The sequence below is a fragment of the Tauraco erythrolophus genome, chromosome 3 (genome assembly GCF_009769465.1).
Source record: "Tauraco erythrolophus isolate bTauEry1 chromosome 3, bTauEry1.pri, whole genome shotgun sequence".
Taxonomy (NCBI): domain Eukaryota; kingdom Metazoa; phylum Chordata; class Aves; order Musophagiformes; family Musophagidae; genus Tauraco; species Tauraco erythrolophus.
The window spans coordinates 23,131,418-23,146,651 of record NC_141467.1 but is presented as its reverse complement, the minus strand read 5'-3'; the positions used below and the strand labels follow the sequence as shown (position 1 = coordinate 23,146,651).

At 39.3% G+C, this 15,234-nt stretch overlaps 1 protein-coding gene across 1 annotated transcript in view; it reads right to left on the bottom strand.

The window, feature by feature from the left end:
- Positions 1–15,234, bottom strand: part of DAP (death associated protein) — a 53,957-nt gene that overhangs the window by 4,405 nt on the left and 34,318 nt on the right. The window lies entirely within an intron of this gene.

Here is a 15,234-nt window from a genome sequence, read left to right as displayed (position 1 = left end):
GAAAACTGCAGTTGGACCAAACTTACTGCTGTGATGGAGAATAAAATAAAATCCAAGTTTATATCTGTCAATCAAATGGATTAAGATTCTGAGTCTCAGAATAAACAACATGCAGTACTTTAAATCATAGATTTTCAAGCAGATATTTATCTACTCTATTACACAGAAGAAGAATCATGTCTGCAATAAAACAAATGTTAAAAAACATAAAGGAAAGTCTGCTCTGCTTTTGCATTTGCAGACCTCCATCCATGCCAATAGGAACAGACTCTCCACTGGTAGAATTCGATTCTGAAGCTTGGTCAGCACGAGCGATCACTTCCCCGGGCCACAGATCTACTGAACTGATCACCTCTACATGGAGGCCAAAGCGCAGCCACGTCTAACAGTTCACCCACCCTGGTGCTGGGCACCACCACAGTGTCTAAATTATAAATGCTCAGCAACTTCAGTGATCTCCCAGGGAAATAAACCCCTACATCTGCATGGAGTCTGCAGAAGGCTCGAGACCAGGAGCTCCAGAAAATCTCCAGAATACATGCAACACTTCTGTAAGAAAACCATGTGATCTGAGGCACTGCAAAGGGAAGGAGGGTGTGGAGGTGAAGTTGTGCCTCTCTCTGAGCATATCCATAACCATGGACTCAGAGAAGATCGTTCACTAACTTGGCCCATGAGAAGGGTCCCTGCCCTGTGAGGTTACGGGTGGCAAGGCTGGAACAACACAAAGCAAACAAAAATCAAATTATTTATTAGAGGAATGATACCGATTATTGTGACGCACTTTACAACTACACGGCTTGTAAAGATTTATTAATACGATGTTATGTGAAGTTAAGGTAACAAGCAGAACAGTACTAAACCTCGATATAATGGTCTAATAAATGTTGCCTGAGCCCTGTTTAAGCCATGGTATTGCTACACAGTCTCTGAACAGCCTAGTTATTTAACAAGGCTCATCATCCCTTTGAGAATTTTTTAAAAAGACAGAAAGACAAGATTAGAAAAAGGGAGAAAGGAAGGAAGTTCTGCTCTAAAATACCTCCATGTAACAGTGGTATTTCCTGCAATGAGGAAGAGTATTTTGATAGCTAAATTAGACTTCTTCAATTTAATTTTCTCTTAGTATAAACTAATAACAAGCAAAGATCAATAGCAAAACACTTTCATTTTATCCTAATTGTACTGAGTCAATTAGTATCTTACAGTCTGCATGAGATTTCCTGGATGCTAACAAACTCAAAGAAATAACTCCGACTGAGAAAACACAGACGTACTGCAGTGGCTTAAGGTACCACTCATAAACTAACACCATGACATTAGAAAGGAAATGAACAGTAAATAGAAAAAAAAATGCATGGCAAGTTATTCTTCAACTATACACGGAGTCTGGCTTTAGTCACACTCAGAGAAACAGTTATTTGTTTGACATTGCATTATTAACAATACTGGATAGTGAGAAATTCAAATCAGATGGATTTTTTCCTTATTTTCTACTATGACCTTTCAGTGTTCACTATGTGTGGATGATGCATGAAATTCAAATCAGCATCTCCCAAAAGAGCCTGTATTTGCTGAACGTGCTACGGCTTGCCTGCCTGCCACTAGGCTGCGTTATCTGCTGTCTGTTCCATACTTCTTTCTTTAAACACAATTTAAATGCTCCATGGTTTTGGCCAAGAACAACAAACGAAAGGAATCTCTAGCATAATAGCTGTTTCAAATACAGTTTTTCGTATTTTTTTTTTATCCAAAACCCCAGTCTCCTGTTCAAAATGTCATGCTAGTAATACTCAAAGGGCCTGGGCTTGCAAACGCCAAGTTCTCTAGGTACACAATAAAGCTGGATAAAGTTAGAATATTTGGAACATTTTTGTACTTATTTTTATATAATTGTATGTTCTTGCGTCTAAGGAACTAGGGCTGAAGACCCTATAAGGATCATTTTCAGAATCATTTAAGCTACAAATCCAGTCTGAGGTTTCTGTTTCAGGTAGTACTGCAGAAGTAGCTGGCATATCTTTACAAAGAAGATTAAAAAACAGCAATACTGTTTTCCTGGTAAAAATTATATCCTTCAGATATAAAGCATTTATCTTGAACTGTATCATGAAAGAACAGACTTAGTCTTGTCTGTATGCAATTGGTTCTGGGATTGTCTTCACTTTCACTGTTTTAGGAACAGGACACTAATTAGGACGATCCCATGGGTGTGTGGTAGGCACCAAAACGCCTCATACTAACACTCACCTCAGGTTAATGTGCAATCTTTTAGGATCGCACCAGGCAATTAACTGACACATCGGAAGCAACATAATGGGGAACCAGAGTTGTAAAAACGTATCTACATCCAGATGCAGCTAGAACAGATTTGTCCTTGACTTTCCCCTTTGTTGGTCCTCTCCATGCCTTTTTGATTGGACTCTTCTTGTGTTACGCTAGATTTCTGACCTCGAAACAGAAGAACTAATGGGAGCACTGACATGGCTTCCAGCTTGAGCACCTCTACCCTCCATCCCCAAAGATCTTTCACAGAAATCCAGCATTCATTTCTGGCTGACGTGAGTTCCCACGCTCAGCTGCAGGTGCACACTGTAATGAGGCTTCACCTCTCTACTTAGCCCATTACAAAGGCAAAACGCTTTGCTCCTATGGAAGACACACCAGCCTATTAGGAAGCTCATTTTCATGCATTAATTATTCCCTAGCAGAGAAAAAGACAGAAAACTGGCCAGAAACACAAATGATTGAGTGTGTCTGTATTTATGTTCTATGTTAAAGCCACTGGCTTTCTCCCCATTTTTAACAGATTACATTGTCCCAGCAAAGATCTTTAAAAATGTAATATTATTAGTTATCTTTAATGATCTATAGAACCAGAATCAGGCCAGAGCATATATAATCACACATCTATACTAATGAAGAGTTCAACAGATCAGAGAAAGGCCTGGATAATCACTCACTGATTCATGCTTCAATTTCATTCTTAATGAGAGAAATCTTTCTACAGATGAACTCCTTTGCAATAAATTCAATCTCTACTGCCAGACTCTCAAACCATTGGCTTTTGCACACCCAGATTAGCTGCCAGGACCATAACTCCATAATTGCACTCTGGGACATCTACTGAGATTGCAGTGTTGCAACATCACTATCTTTCCCAAGAACCTACCGAAAATAGAAACAAAAATGGAAAATACGCACAGGCTATTATCGCTACATTTGCAAAACACTTTCAAGTGCTTTAAATTCTATTGGTGTTTTATGCAAAGCACAACCTACATTTCCAGTATTTTGTAAGCTATGATGGTTGCTTTGAGGATATACTTAATCTGATGAAAATCGGTTTGACAGATGTTGTTTTGAAGATGCAGGATTCCTTTGTCTAGGCATCAGTAAACAAGAAAGTGAAAAAATATTACTCTCTGACAAAAACTGCTTTTGTTTATACATATATGTGCTTTACAGCTATTTACTGCACACATTTATTTAAAGTTAAATAATAGCCAGTCAATATCGTGTGAGGAATACAATGGTGTATTTGACAAGACTACTTAGAGCGTGTGTCAATACTTCCAGAGCACATCCTTATTTTACAGTAACATATGGAGAAAAAGAACACATCTGTTAAGATCTGAGTGTTCAAAGAACTTACTTACCCTGATTTTACATGTGCAATGCTGCTAAGAACTGCACCTGTTTAACATCAGACTGTACTCAAATTCACTTATCCTGATTGTGTTCAAATAAAATTAAGATTTCTATTATTTCATAATACTTAGCTTAAATAAGATCTTCTTCTGACACTGCAAGTAAATCATAAAGAAGATGGAATACTTGAAAAGATCATTAACTAGATTAAACGAGGCATCAATAATACTAAAATCTTATGCCTTCACCTTCGAGGGACTGGTAGAACTGAAGTCTGACAGACATACTGTAAAGACATACAGACACGTGCAGAGGTTATGCATGTATAGAGATATAGATTACACAGATTCACAGCTGTTTAAAAGCAGTCCCAAAAGCAGGAAAGAGCACAGCATGTTCCCACAGCCACGAAGAGGATGAATGCCTACAGCCACTCTCCTGTTTGGCGCATCTGAATTGTCTACCGCACCGCTGCCCGACGGGATGGATCTGAACGTGGCCGGTTTCCAGTGGCAGGTTGATTGGCAGATCTGATCTGGAGGAAGGACTACAAGCATTGCTCCCAGTACAATCCAAAATAAAAGCCGACATTTAGACTTGACTAACCAGGAAATAGAATCATGCATATGCATCATTCTCTTCTGCCAGCCAGTGTAGAAGGCTACTGCTCATGTTTGCTGGTGATCAGAAAAATCAAAACACACTAAGACAAATAAACGAACGAGAAAAAGCAAAGGTAAAAATAGTACCTCATAGTGTACCTCATTGAAAATCCTGTATTCAGTCCAGGAACATCATAGGTAAAGAATTAGAGCAGAAATAAAGATGGAAAAAATAGCCCAGAGAGCATGGAGAACCTTCTACATGAGGAAAGAGGTAAGAACTGTCTGCACACAGTGTACAAAAGAGTGAAGAATACTGCTGCCTTTACCTTTATAGTATAAGTATTATATATAGGCATTTATTTATAGTATAAGTATTAGATAATATACATAATATATATATATTACATATATTATATACTACTATATATATAGGCTTTGAGCAACCTGGTGTAGTGGAGGTTTTCCCTGCCCATAGCAGGCGGGTTGGAACTAGATGATCTTTAAGGTCCCTTCCAACCCAAACCATTCTATGATTCTAAGTAGAAAGCGACACTTGAAGAAAGTAGAAGACATACATTTAAAACTAATAATAGCAGATACCTTTAAAATACTACAGAATTAAACGCAGAACCTCCTGAAAATAAAGCAACATCAAGAATTTAGTGAGATTCAAAACCAGAATTAGACAGTTATATGATGCAAACCCATTCACATCAGTTAGACTAGAAATGTGCAAAAGTTATATGAATGCTGATGCTCCAGGGCTCAAGTTATCTTTAAATCGATCAGGACTACAAAGAAATCTCTTCTGTGTAGGAGTTAAACTTCAATATGTCATTACTCTTTCTGCCTTCAATTAAATATCGTAAGAGATTATTTTCCTGATATATCTGATTCATCCAAAATACATCTACGTCCTGCAAATCAGGGTACAAGCACAGTCTCAAGATTCCCAAAATGCCAATATTTAAAACAGGTTAAAAAGTACAGAACTCCACAGACACAAGGCTTCTGTTAGGCTAGAAGATATTTTTTATCAAAACAGGTAAAAAAATGTTAATCACGTTAAAATTACATTAAAATAATTTTCTAAATGGGAACAATTCATATTTGTCTTTTCATACTCGTGGGAATTAATGGTATGTCTTATCACTGGAATCACCTTTAGCAAAAGGTTTACGTGGGCCTGGCAAACAGATACATGAAATATATAAATAATAGCATGACATGTTTTTCAAAGACTTAGGAACCACAAATCATGTAATCTTTAACTACCGAAGAGCAGCAGTGGAGTATGTAATTTGGTGTTTTCTTCCTTCAGTCAAATCATCCAGTGGCATGTACCACGATTCATAGTTGGCCTCTAGCTGTGGAAAGCAGAGGAGAAAATCCTGCAACAGGCTGAGAACCAGAGACACTCAGGCAGAACCCAGAGCTGCGCCCAGCATCCTGAACCACCAGGCAAAGGCAGCGCGCAGCCTGCACGCGCCTCACCCCTCCAGCATCCCGACACAGCAGGGACTGGAAAAATGAGCAAAAGCATCTACCAGGCAGCTTGCCCTTAATTTTCTTGCTCACTTCCAAATAAATGTATCATTCAGTCTCTTTAACAAGTTGCTTCGGCAAGCAAAATGAAAAACATAGATGAAATAGTATGATCTGCAGTCATCCATTGATCCCTCAACTGTTCCCTAAATTAGAACAACTTTTGCTATTTTCTACCTTGTCCTGGCATGATAGTTGCTCCATGAACAGAAAGTTCTCCAAGTATTCTGAGCAGAATTTCATCTTCAGTCAACAAAACTTCAGACTTCAATCCTGCCCTCATCTTTCTGGAATTAAAAGCATTTTGGCCAGTTGTTCAAACCATTCAGATCAACCAAATCTTCGAGGTTGCTTGGGAATTCGTATTTTCTGGTTACAAACAAAACATGAAAGCTAACTAGTCTTATTTTCAGCCTAATACCTCTTTAAAGAAATCCAGATACTTCTTCATAGAGGTGCTTACTTGAATTTACATATTTGTCTTTGATTTTGGCATTGTCTGTGAAAATAAATTCCAAGATGATTAAAAACATACTGAGATGATTAAAACCACATTTCTCAGTAACAGGGTAAAACTAACAAGCACACTGCTCATCGGCTTGCCTGAAATACTTTCCCATTGGTTATAACACATTTAGGTTATTAATTTTCTGGACAGAAAAGTAATAATTAGTCTGACTGACTACCATAGGGAAATATTCTAGGTGACTGAATGGGGACACACAGTATCTGATATTCTATGATAATTTATCCTGCTGAGGTCATTTATTTATCTGCCAGAGCTTTCAAACCTTTAAGATCACCCACAGGATGGCACTGTTGAACCTCTGAGTATCGTCTAAGTAGGGAACAACCTCAAAGAAATCCAGGTGCTGCGACAAATACTAAAACAAGTAAAAACCAATACTTCCCCTTGATGCCAAGTCTTGATGAAATGCAGTATGTATACACACACACACAAATTCATACACGTACTTACAGGCACTACTTTTGGAAAACAAATTTCTTGTCCCCTTGTGTTAGTCTGTGCCCTGATATACCCCATGAGATAGCTTCCACTCTGCTAAATTGTTCCTCTTCCTGTGCAGGCAAAATTACTGCAAGTTTGAAGGAAGAACTCAATGCCCTATTGGGAAATTCTAATGACTATTTGTTTTGCTATTCACATACAAGCACATTGGGTGTCTTGATCTTTTAATGAGGTGGTAAATCACTGGCCATTATATTTAATAGCAACTGACTGACATTCATTGTTCTTACATTCACTTGTAGCAGCATATGGCCTGATTAATCTCACCAGCCTCTCATTCATCTTTGTTTTTAGTGCATGCGTTAGCCATAAAAGAAAATTATTTAAGAAAGATATCCACCACCTCTTACCTATATTGTTGTATATGACATTGCTATCAGAGAGAAAATGTCTCTTTCGTGTCTTCTGATCACAAAATGAAGATTTAAGTATTTCACCTTTTCTGTAGACTCAGAGGATTTAGAAACAGTCCATAATTCTCCAACTGCTGGTTCATTTATTAGGGTTCAACCTTGTTATCGCAGTAGCTACGTTAGCTCTTAGTGAACACCAATGACAAACTTCTCACAGGCAGCATCTGCAGCGTTAGCCCACTTCATATCTGTAGCCACTTAACAGAAATGAGAGCTATGAAAACTGACATGAAGCAAGCAGTACCTAAATGGCAACACGACTCAAAGGAAACTCTAAAATAAGCAATGAAGTAGGGTAGACTTTAAGCATTTGTGAAACAGCCACAGACCATGGTGCAATGGGGAGAGAGGACCAAGTCTTCCATGTATCAGTCAAGTGCTGAAGCATATCCCCGAGCATGTTCCCATGACAGTAACACACTTCGATACTGACAATACTGTGACCATGGACCTGCACTGCAGTGTCTCAGCTCTAGAGACACGTTAGCCAGTTGCAGCACTGCTGTAGCTCCTCCATCTCCCAGCAGATGAAAGGTGGAGTGGAACTGGAAAAATGGTGTGATGCTGTACCAGGAATATACAATGTCTGCAATGAAGGACGCACAGAAGACAGAAGCTAATGAGAAGGTGAAAATCTTCTCATTTCTGCCCAGGTGAATCTGTGTTTGTCTCAGAGACACACAGCAGTGACCCAAAATTTCCCAGCCTTTCCTGTTAAGAGCTCGTACCTGAATCTTGCTTTCCAATGTCTCAAGCCATTAACCATTCAGTAAATATGCACCTTTCACTCTCCTCCTGCTTTGAGCAATTGCAGTATCGTTTCTTATTACCCCAAACTACAATGTGTCTGCACGTGCATAAATACTACATCATCTTCCACAGCCACAGCACTATTGTGAGGAGTCTTCTCAACCCAATTCTGTTCCATGCATCCTGCATGGTTTCCATTCTGCAGTGGCACCCTACTGTCATGTGTCGCTCTCCAAAGCAGATGCAGACTAAAATCAGCATTTTTTCACTTCTGGGACTGTTCACAGCTCTGCCCACAGCAGAACAGACTGTGATGAAGTTCTTGCCCATTTCAGTTGGCCATTCCTGGAAAGCTCCAAGCACAACAAAGGGTGTTGTGGAAGGTCAAGAAGACACTCCGGCAGCATCAGATCCCACACTGAAGATTGTGTGCGCTGGCTGTATTGGCCAGGAACTTGCTTTAGTTCAAACCGTGTCAAAGTTATTGACACAATTCTCCCTATTCTCTGGTGACAAGTGGAGTTTCTAGAGGCAGAAATCTTGTCATACGAGTAAGAGACCAGTAAATCCTGGAACCTGGAATTCCTCTTAATTCAGACACAGAAAACAAAGAAAACATTCTTTAAGTATGCAATCTTGTATTTAGAGTTCATAAAGGAGCCACAGAAGTCAGAATCTTAAAATGTTTTCAACTTCACAGCTTACTTTTAATAGTAAGAGACCCCCTAACTCCTAATAAACTTACCCCAGTTAGGTTTTGAATATGACAAAAGACAGGAACTAAGTTCTCTAAAAGGGATTCAGACAAGGGCACATCTTTGTTTAAATGAACTTGGAGACATTTAATTTCTCCACAGAGAAACTGACCTTCATTGACCTGAGAGGAAGCAATCACTTCATTCCTCTACTACCATTATTACACTTGCTGCTGAACTGTGGGAGTCGGAAAAGCAGCATCTTCATTTTCCACCTAGAAACATCCAGTCACCTGAACACAAACAGAACAGGCTGTTTCGTCCCTCCATATTTATCTTTCGGGTTTAATCTAGAAGGTCAGCACTAGATATTACTACAGTCAACTGCAAAATTTTCACTGTCAATGGGCCTGGAACTCGGTACCAAGAAAATAAAAAAAAAAAAAAAAAAGACCTTGAAGAAATCAATATCAATAGGATTCAAAGCATTACAACCTGAAGGACTTCAGGAGGGAGTTCTTAGACAGTAAGCTTCCACTCAGTGTGAAATAAATGTCTAGCTTTTTAAAGTGATAATAAAATCCATGACAATGCAAATGGGCAGCAGATCAATGTGCTGTTAAATCTGAATATAGTTCCATAGTAGTACCCATTCATTTTGACAGGATGTAGAAATCTTAAAGCAACTACAAACTCCTGAATGTCAATACCACCAGTGATTTTGCTGTTAATCTAACAAAAACGACTGCTAATTTTCTAGTTCAGTCTGTTAGATCTGTCAAGTCCTGGTGCTCCATTTGTTTGAAAGGCTTTTAATTGCTTTAATAATAGCTAACGTGGTTAATTTCCTTAAAGAAGCACCTACAAGATGGCAGCTAACCACTTGGCAACATTACCTTCTACCACACAGAACAGGGTTAGGTTACATTTTTTCTGTTTGTGAGGCACAGGTAGCTTTGCTTCTACAGGACAAACAGATCAGTCTGAGGAATGAAAATAAAACAAGAATGCACCTGAGTTTATGTTTATTAAACAGCAGCAATACTGTTGGTACTTTATACTGGTAGTTTGTACTAGTATTTTATACTGGTCATTTCCATACAGAGCACAATAGAAAAGAAAAAGAAAGACACTAAAAATTACTCATTTTACTTTATCCACTACCTGGTGGCACAGCTCTGGCTAGAGTGCTGTCTAAAGTTATGTTTCTGTAGTTCAAGCGGAAAGGTGTCCTCAGCAAGAACACAGTTTTTCCAAAACAACTGCCTAGTGGTAGTACCTCTGGCCACTGTCTGGATGTTACAACGAGTGACAGTATTACAATGGGAGTTGACTTAAGAAATCGTTAGCCTACTCACCTTTGAAATCAGGGACAATGGGCTTAAGTAAAATGTACTTCTTATTTCAAAAATAAAGCCTACCTATCTAAGTATCAATTTAGGTTAGATTAGCAAAAATATTTTTTTTCCAAAGATTCCTGGATTCCTCTGTATGCTTCAAAAAAACATCTCTGTCATCCTGCGTTTACCTGGACATATAAACATTTTAATTAATAGCTTTTATTTGCTAATGAACCAGGATATACCTTTTGTAGAAGTCTATTAACATGCAAATGCAGAGATCTCTCCTGATTCAGCAGGTCATTTTTACTCTGTGTAGTTCAATGGAGTAATGGAGTCCCAGTACATCAGTGTGAAAACTAATTAAAACTTATGACACCGCAATCAGATTTTCAAACAATTAAAAAGTGGAAATAGTAATTGTCACTGTAAGTGCACCTTCTATCATACACACAACCAGGTGTGCACATCTGTAAAGACTACACTGCATGACTTTTCATAATGTAGTAGGACTTACTGACAGCTTATTCTTTTCGAATTTTCACATTTTGAAGAAATGTTTTGTAAATATGAGAGAATTCCACTACAAAAATGTATTTCCCATTATTTATTGGTTCCATTACATTTTGTTACTTCCCGTCCCACCATTAAGACTTCTCAATCTGCCCGGATGTACAGCTAAATATCTGTGTAATGTCAACTCTTTATTTTAAGAATTCAGTATAAATCATATCCCTATTTAGTGTTCATTACAAAAGCAAGTGGTTAGAGGGAGCTCAAGATCTGCAGGAGCAGGAACTGGAGGAAATTTTTTTATGGTACTTTTTGGCAGAGGGTACAGGGAAGGCAGTCATCCTGTCCTCTCCACCTCTAGCTACTTCTAACAGCCTCTTAGCCTCCAAGGGCCAGTTCCCAAACCAATAGGTTTTTTGGTTCTTTTTAGTAACAACACATTAACTGTGCACAATGGCAAGTTAATCACCAAATTGTTTATTTTCTATGGAGTGATGATTTTGGATAACATATCTCCAAAGCTGGTGCTTTCCTGAGAAAACATGTCTGTAACTTCCAGCATAATCACTTCACAAGTAAATAGAGAAGATGAGGAATTTGGGACTGTAGCAACCAAATTTTGCTGCAAGCTGGACTGTATGATGATGCACTGTCTGATTCAGCTGAACTCTTCTGAACTCACATGATCTTAAAAGCAGCTGAAAACCTCTGCAATAAGAAGTCTTAAAAATACTTTAGAGGAACTGCACCATTTTGGATCTTAACTTTCTTCTTCTTTTATCAAAGACTTAGGGAGAAAATTAAAGATATACTGGCCTGAGATTGCTAAGTCAAAGAACCCCAAGAAAGGATTCAGATGGTCAACCTGCTCAGATCAGGAAAACATACTACGAAATAGTGTGAACAGTGAGAGACAGAGACGGTAGAAATTATACTGATATCTGTGGTCACTTCTCTTCAGTTTCATATTGATTCCCAGAGTACCTACCACATGGTAAGTGCAAATCAAGCACTGAGGCTGGGCTACAATTCAGGCTGCTCACAGACACATAATGCTGGGGTCCAATGAATACCTACTCTCTGATGGGGGCTGAAAAAAACCCCTATACTCATCAGGTGAATTACTAGAAGTTTTTAGTCACAACCTGATAGTTATGTTTAAGAGCCCAAAATAAGAACATGAGAAGCCGAATTTATACCTGATATATTTACTTTTACTTGTATTCGCTTATAATGATAAACATCCTTTCACAGTTATTTCCTGAGATGACATTTCATAAAGTGATACGTGCAAACTTTTTACCAGCAAACAAGTTTGCACACTCCTTTCATGTCAAATACCTACTGATTCATTTTATCACTGCAAAAAAAAAGCAAAAAGACCAGGTGTAAAGAGAACATCCTTAATTTATCAAAAGCCCAAACCATTTTCAAATTTTCATCCTCTATATTTATGGTAAAATTCTGTATTAACCAATGTGGCATTCCTATTATTAACCTGAACTTTCAAGAGAGAAGACAGACCTCTTGTGTATACATGCTCAGAATACTTGCTGCTATGACATTAAAATTGACAGAAGGGTATTGGGCTCCTGTCATATTTATTTAAAATCTTTATAGAGAAGTCCATGGAGACATACCCAGGGCACCTAGATGACAGCAATGCTATTGCTGCAACATAATAGCCAGCTGCAAACTGAAGTTTAATTTCATTTTTGTCTATCAGAGGGATCTCTTCTAGCTACTTCCAGTCACAAAGAAAGAGAAATTTCCACAAATTTTACAGCAGTGATCCTCGTTCATTACTGTAACACATCAAGGGAAGTAGAAAGTAAATAACCATACAGGAGCTATAAGTGAGAAAAGCAGCCTTTGCTATGAAGCTCTGCTGTGAAGAACAGTAACATTTCCTAATGCAACATGGAGAGGATAATAGCACTATCCACAGTTCAGAAAAAACAGCCCAATCATGCCACTTGATCTGGGAGTGGAAGCAAGAGGACAAGGACAGATAGCTCAAGAATTTGATAAGTAATGGGCAGAAGTACAGTAGACGAGGAAACTGTAGAGGCAAGGGGAGGAAAAGGATTGGGAAAGAGGAGGGAAAAAAAGGAAGGTAAGAAGGGGATCCTCTCCTCTGGCAGTACTGCTGAGTCAGTACCAGGAAAAATTTCCCAAACCACAGTGGAAGTATAAGCTCCTGTGACAGGCCTAGAAGACAGAGCAGAAGAGACAGCGAGGGACACGCTTCGTATTACAAGAACTTGGTATCTTGTTTTGTAGGCAATAGTAATACTAGAGAAAGGACGTGAAAAGACAACACAAAAACGCCATTGATTTGCTCATGATTTGCTTTGACGTAGACACCGCAGAGCACTGGTAATAGGCATGCTGCCATGGGCTTACTGCCTCGTCCAGGCAAAGAGCTTGGCTATGACCTTGTTCAGTGTACAAAGGGAGCCAACACTGGTGCACAAATATTCTCTCCTCTCCTCCTTTTCCGTGCAGGTAGGCTAACCACAGTTGCATGTGTGCAACTATGCACCTCCCCCACCACACATTTTATTGATGCCACATGGACAATGATTCAAGTGTTTTGTAGCCTATGCAGAGACAAGGAGAACTCTCGTTCTCTTGAAAGAGAGCACCAGAAGATAGATTGGTAACTCCTATGAAAAGCACTGATAGACCATCAGCAGTAATGAACCACCAGGCATCTACATATGAGTTCTGGTACCTCTGCTATTTCCAGAACACTAGTTTCCATATAAACCACTGGAGATACTAATCTTTTATGACTCCAAAGGTTATGACTTGAGCATTTAAAACAGGAAGCCCACAACTGTCCACAGCAGAAGAAAAATGCACGGGAAACTGTATCTGCTCTGTGCTGGCATGGTACAACCATGATGCGTGATAGAAATGGTATACCTAGCACTGCGTCCAAGGCGGAGCTACGATCACCCGTGGAAGTAACAGAAGTCAGGCTGATTTTAGTCTGCGTTCCCTTGGCAGAGCTTCAAGTAACAGTAGGGTGTTAGCACAGAATGGAAACACTACAGAAAACATGAGCTAAGCCAAGTCGCTGTTAAGAAAGTCCACCCTGAAGTAATTCCTGTCTGCCTGTCTCTAGGTCTCACAGGCTGGCAAGCAGCCACTCAGAACTTTCTTATCAACCAATCGATGTTCAGGAAGTCTCATTTTGATGTCATTTAGTGTTATCTCACTGTCACTCTTGGCATGTGAAGCAATTTGATCAGCTGTTACCATTTCTTTTTTGGTATGGTAATCTTGAGGAACAAATTAATTAAAAACTCAGCCCAGGCTGACAGGTGTGACTATTCAGTGGTGTTTTTTTCATGGAAATGCATATTTAGAACTTCAGCAAGGCTCATAATTATTTCAGGTAGGTCAGGGTTTGGATCAGATCAAAATACTAACATAGCAACATGGAGCTGTAATTTAGCGGTGTTTAGGTCCTTGGAAAATCCACGGAAAACTGACTCAGTATCTCAGCTATTGTGCATATAATGCAACAGTTTCAAAAGCAGTTTGTAAACTTGAAGTCTAGGTGTTTTCATCGATCTACTCTGCGGCAATTTTCAAAGGGGTTAGGCATTCACAATTTCACTTGACTTAAACAGGATCACTGCACCTTTGAAAATTGAGTGAAGTATGGTACTTGCACTTGAGAAACCACTTCTGAATTTTCAGTAGAATGTGTAACTTAGCCTGCATAACCACTGTCAAAGAAGCATGACAAAAGGGAGACATCAGATATAATCCTTGGGGAAAACGTGAAAAGAATTTGAGCAGGAGATTAAACAAGACAGAGCAAAAGAGCTACTTGTCCACCACCTCACACATGATCTTGATTTTTAGTCTGTATAGTCTAGTTTTCAATAGCTAACTGGTATTTTTCTATAAACAATTTGGTTGCAATGATGAGGAAATACAACATTGTACAAAATGTGGACTTGACAGGCCTTGAAAGATCATAGTCCTTTCACGTACAGAACAGGCGATGCACAAAGAGGCCAATTCAAACACCGTTGCTCCTGTGACCTTGTCCCTGGACCTGCACTTCAGTATCTTCCCTAGTGGTCTATCTGACTGCAGATAAACAGAGCTCAGGCTCTGATAGCAGTGCCCATAAACAGACGCCAGGCCACAGATAACACTCTCCTCACTGCAGTGAAGCACTTGTCCAGTGCTCACGGCAGGCTATCTCTCAAGGTTCAAATGCCCATGCCAGTTTGCAGCACATTTCACTCTGAAATGGCTTTCTCTTTCTTTGTGGAGCACGTCACTGCACACATATATCTTTTGCACACAAAATGCACTCATCTGACAGTGGCAGTCTGTTGATCAGAACTCAGATCTGACAGTTTGGACCAGTAAAGCTGTAGAGACAATCAAGAGGTGATTCCTCGTTGTCCCACCAAATCAATTTGTAACATCTGGGGATGCCTGCGTAAGGTGTCACTCTGAAAAGGTTAGGTGGTTCTCCTGGATCATCCAGTTTCTAGTATGTGATGCTTGGGTGGCTCCTCTTGGACAGTGGCACAAAGGACAAGTGCTTCCTCTAAGACTACTCTTACTGAAGGTCTGTCACTACACTTTGGATTGCTTTAAAATTGCTGTCTTGGATTATATCACTCCTTTAATCCGAGACTCTTAAATCTGTTCAGA